The 5,585-nt window shown below is 30.4% G+C and overlaps 1 long non-coding RNA gene across 2 annotated transcripts; it reads right to left on the bottom strand.

The window, feature by feature from the left end:
- Nucleotides 1-241: 241 nt before the first annotated feature.
- On the bottom strand, nt 242-3,340 carry LOC134253736 (uncharacterized). 2 transcript variants are annotated; one of them, XR_009989169.1, is made up of 7 exons: nt 3,109-3,340; nt 2,687-2,753; nt 2,344-2,396; nt 2,027-2,135; nt 1,508-1,591; nt 960-1,054; nt 243-634 (listed from the first exon to the last, which is right to left on the bottom strand). It is a non-coding gene; the product is annotated as an uncharacterized LOC134253736 (long non-coding RNA). The 2 variants fall into 2 exon arrangements; XR_009989170.1 differs by lacking the exon at nt 1,508-1,591 and having other exon boundaries at nt 242-634.
- Nucleotides 3,341-5,585: the final 2,245 nt, after the last annotated feature.

Genomic DNA, 5,585 nt, shown 5'->3' with positions numbered 1-5,585 from the left:
TCAAGATCTGCAACTTACTGCCATCAAAGCTCTTTCAGACTACCCTTGATCATGATTGTCTTATTTTTTCCACAATAATGTCCATGCACTTATTATTTAAGTTAGACTTGTACATATATGTGATGTATAAATCAAGATTAAAATGTATGTGATTGCAGACCAATAAATGTTTAAACAATAAAATACATAACAGTTTTAATCTGTAATCAAGCATAAGAAAAAACTTTCACTGTCAAAAATACAACACTAGGTATATTTTTCTTATCTAACATTGAGTTTGTGCAAAACAGTAGCAACTCAGATATTTCATCTCTAATAGCTCATCTCTGTTCAATTAATACATCCATAGGTTTGACTCTTTTAGATTCTTTATTTGTCCTAGTTCTTCTTATGCTCTGCCTTTTAGAGTGCTTTGATTTGAGAATGGCACTTTTGGTGTCCTGTTCTTTAAAGACATTCTCACATTCATCAGAACGCAACTTCAGCTTTCTAATTTCATAGATAGTATTATCTTTAGAATCATTTTTTGTACTATGAAGATGTAATCAATATTTAAAACTGCTTTTTCTTGCTTCTTCTTCTCTTCATGCCAAGAAGTTTTCAGCTCTGGAGAAGCACCCCTAGCTCCTAATTTCTACAATAAACATAAAAATAAATACCCATTTGCCTATATATACATATTATATGTGTGCTTCCGGATTTATGCAATTGCATATATTAAATAGTAAACACAAAATCTGAGTTGATTTTAAAATTATCATTTGACCTAGAGGAAACACAGCTCAATTTTGCTTAATTAAATATTTACGGAAGACTACAAAAGATATGCCATTTTTTCAAATCTGGGTAATAAAGACAGTTAATTATCTATATTTTCAGGCCAGCGAGCTACAGATTTCGAAGCGTGTAAATTTGGGTCTAATGATTTTTTTCACCATCTTTTTTTTGGAGCATTTTACCTGCTTGACCTTGAACATGTTGAGGTGCCCTTTTCTCTGCTCCTCCACACTAATTCTTTCATTTAGCAGCAAGATACTATGGATATGGTAAAAAGCTGTCATAAACAAAATATGAAAAATTAATAACAGGTGTGGCTCTCCATAGAAAGAATATACAAAAAAGGAGAAAAAATATACAAACAGGGTATACTTATGACTAACATGACTACAGCAAGAAGATAACATTTTACGCAATGAAAACAATTCTCTGTGTCATCTAGTTAAGTGAATTGCATAAAAAAAAATTATAATTATATGTATAGATCAAATTTATAGACGACAAAATATGATATGAAACATACATAATGGTACCGTAGTCCGAGCACATGAAATTTGAAGATTTACAAAGTTTAGGAAAATGCAAAGAATAGCATTTACAGCATTTATCATATTTATACACACATATATATAGTTTCACAGCAGCAAGCTGCAGAATTTGTGGAAGTACATGTAAATTGGGGACTGGTGACTTTTTGCCATTTTTTTTAGCAATTTACCAATGTATTTACCTGCTTGACCTTGAATATGTTGAGGTGCGCAGCCCTTTTCTTCGTGTTCCTCCACGATATTTTATTAAATGTAGCAGAAAGATACTATGGATAAAAAAAATATGAAAAATTAAAAGCAGGTATGGCATCTCGTAGAAAAAATATACAAACAGATGTATTTATGATATAAAGCAAGTATATAACATTCATACAATAATAAAATCCTCAAACTTTGTGATCTAGTACATATTATGATATGTATTATATTAAATTTAGAGACGACAAAACATGATATGAAATGGGTGTACATACTCGGAACACATGGAATTTAAGTGTAAACTTAAATGCAAAGGTTAGCATCTACAGCATTTAACATGCAAGTTATTGGGATAATGAACAAGTGATTTAACATAAAGTAAAATATATTAACAACTTACACTGTAGATAGCAAGTTTTTTAAGTGGACAACAAATGCAAACTTCCAGTAAATGGTGGCAATCTCATACAGAATAAGTTGTACAACAAATGATTAGTTTGTACCTCATACTGGGTAGCCAAATATCTGGTCAAGTCACTTTCAGGAAGAGAGCCTCAGCAAGTTCAATGTTGATCATTCCCATAGCTACTTCAAACTTTTCTGGCACAATTTCTGAAAGAAAAGATGTATCTTGCAGGGATTTTTATTCAAACTAGGAATAATTCTCATGAATGTAAAAATTTGAAAAGTTTATAGATGACCGACGAATACCAGACACAGAACAGAAAACTCGCTCGGGTCTTAAAATGGCTCAGGTGAGCTAAAATAAATCAATTCATGTGATTTTATTGATCTTATCAGAAAATTTAAGAAATCTTACCGTTGTGTTAATCTTCATACTGCTTTTGTCATTTCTTGTGAGCATTTGGATTCCTGTAAATAATGCATGCATAATTGTGCATCATAGAATGTGATAGCTATTTTTAATAATTCATGCTTACGTATTTAACGTAAAAAAATTATGCATAGCTCAGAATCCATTGCTATTGTATTTTTAGGATAAGGAAAATAAGAATATAAACCTCGTATTGTCTACTTGGTATATACATGTAGCATTTCAAGTTGTTGCAATATTTTTTATACTCTTATGCATAAAGATACAAGTTAATAAAACATTTTATATTATTTGTGATAATAGAAAATTTGAGCGGTATGGTTCTCACCATTTTCACAAGCTGTCTACATAGCCGGCGTTATGGGGAATCGTCTCAGGCACAGTCCACACTGCAACTATTTAAATAATCAAAATAAGTGCTCAATATATTCTTGAGTAGGCATTAAGAAATAAATAAATAATTAATTATACCCTTTATAATTTATTACATTGTACAACACTCTCTGTAAATGCTGAACAGGGGAACACTTAAGTGACAAAAATTCTGAAACCAATCCTAAAATCCATCTTTAAGTAAGATGGTTAAAAGTGTTAAATAATTATTACAAAATGTAAATAGGGCTTGCCCAAACGTTTTTACTGCCAGGCATTTTATGTGTACAGCCCAGACTAAGGAACAGTAACATTATCAGTAGCAGAGGGAATTATTCATTCAAGGACACATGATAAAATTTTGTACAGTGTTCCTACCGCTAAACAGGGTCGTAAATGTCTTCATCTTCTGTTAAAACATAAATTCCATCCAAAGTTTATCATGCTTCTCCTTTTCGAGTAACTCTCTTTCGCCCCTTCCTCCCGTACAACATCATTATCAAATTCAACATGGCTGCGTGGAACTCTCCAAAAAATTGAATTTCGGCGCGGTGTGTTGTTTTTAAATAAATTGCTTTTCGAGCCCGACTTCGATCCCGATGTAATTGTACTACAGTGGCAGTCGATAGAGAAAAAACTAAGTTATATTCCACAGTTTTGAAAAATCTACATAAGGGTTAAATAAATAAAAATGAGAAATAAATAAATTAAAATGAATAGGGTGCCTAAATATTTTTTTTTCAAAAATGTTTCAACATAAGTTTACATTAGGTATAAAGAATTATTTATGACATATTCAAAATACCAAAAATGTACTTAAACTTTAAGTATAAGCATATTTACTTTTACATGTCGATATTCTTAAACGGGACGTATAATTATCTCAATTAAACTATATTATTCTCGACGTATTTTGCATTAAATATGATTATACTTATTCGAAAACTGTATTTAATTATATCACAATATATCTCATGTAAAATGTACCGTTATACATGAATTAAATTCAATACAAGAAATTTACTGGAGTAAACGAATTTATTAAATTATATTAAACGCGACTTTTCATGCAGTGTTATATTGTTTTTTTTCGGAATATTTTAAGGCATATTTCCTATGGGCGGCCTTAACCTAGCTGCGAGGCTTGTTAAATTTATAATGCCGTGTTACAACGCAAAATGTAATAACAACGCGAAATGTAATAAACCCGGATTATTATATTTTGCGTTATTACATTTCGCGTCGAGATCAACGCAAAATGTAATAACGCAAAATGTAAAAACACGATTTTTAGATTATTACATTTTGCGTTATTACATTTTGCGTCGAGATCAACGCAAAATGTATGAAGGTGCTTTTTCGTTGTTACATTTTGCGTTATTTTATTTTTGCACTTAAGACAACGCAAAATGTTATAAAACAATATGTAATACATATATAAAAATATGTAAAAAAAAAAAAATAATAAAAATAAAAAAAACAAATTAAGATTATTTTTTTTTTCTTGTCTTAGTCTTATTGTCTTATAACAATAAAGATTAAAAAAAATTGATTCAAATATATACATGTAACCAAAATTGGAAACACACTATAAAAAATATTTAGAAGTAAAACAATGAGATCAAAGCTAGGGCTTTTACGGACATAAATACATCTAAATGTATCGTTTTACTTACTCTGATTTTGTTATATTGGATACACTGTGCTTAATTATACAGAATTAATTTAACTTTGATTGGGATAATATTATTTTTGATAGTTTGATTTTTGATTAAATTTATAACCAATAACACATATTCAACTACCAAAGAGTGACCATAGTTTCAATAAAAGCTCTTGATATGCATGTTCGGCATGCATACATTGGTTAACAAATTAGAAGTGTATGTGTGTTTCAAGCGAGGGGAGGAGGGATGGACAGGAATAGAGTGGGGTGTTTACTTTGTATGTTTATAACTGTATTACTGTGGACACGCAGAGACAATCCATTTTATCATTGGATGGAAAAAGAGAATTTTGTTTTTGCTTGTCTGCAATGCTGGTGATTTGCATGGAACAGTATGGTATCATTATTGTTAATAAACCCCTTCCCGGTCTATATTATTTTACATCTGCCAGTACAAATTAGTATTTTTTTAATTCATTGCATTTCTCTATTGAAAAAAGCAGAAGCATACTGGTCAAATTACCCCCCAACAACCCTGCCCACACATGCATGTTTCTAATTTAACACCTATACTTTAAATGCATTTATTAAATTGAATTTTATTCATGTAGCTAATTCAGTCAATATATTATACAATCTCTTAATTGTCAGAAATTGCATATATCTATTTTTTCCTTTTGTTTTATTTTCTTTATTGTAGTTTTTCGACCACTACACTATTGAAAATTGTACTCAATCTGGCTGACGAAAGAAAGGGTTATTACATTTTGCCTTCTTGCCTTTTGCTTTATCTTGACCCAATAAGTAATAACGCAAAATGTAATAATCCAAAAATCGTGTTATTACATTTTGCGTTATTACATTTTGCGTTGATCTCGACGCAAAATGTAATAACGCGAAATGTAATAATCTTCAGATGTGTGTTGTTACATTTTGCGTTATTACATTTTGCGTTGATTTCGAGGCAAAATGTAATAACGCAAAATGTAATAATCCAGGTTTATTACATTTCGCGTTGTTATTACATTTCGCGTTGTAACAATGCCGTCACTAATTTGTCTAATTACATTTGTTATTAATGTTATTATTTATAAGATGTTTAAAACGGACTACAATTGGTTGTATTCAAACTTCATCTAAAAGAAATATCAGGACTCTACGGAAACGTATAACCGCCCCGTGTTGTTGT

The sequence above is a fragment of the Saccostrea cucullata genome, unplaced genomic scaffold (assembly GCF_032062105.1).
Source record: "Saccostrea cucullata isolate Sc308-1 unplaced genomic scaffold, CSIRO_AGI_Scuc_v1 ctg1430, whole genome shotgun sequence".
NCBI classification, from domain to species: Eukaryota; Metazoa; Mollusca; class Bivalvia; order Ostreida; family Ostreidae; genus Saccostrea; species Saccostrea cuccullata.
The sequence above is the reverse complement of the archived record's forward strand: the minus strand, read 5'-3'. Positions and strand labels throughout refer to the sequence as shown.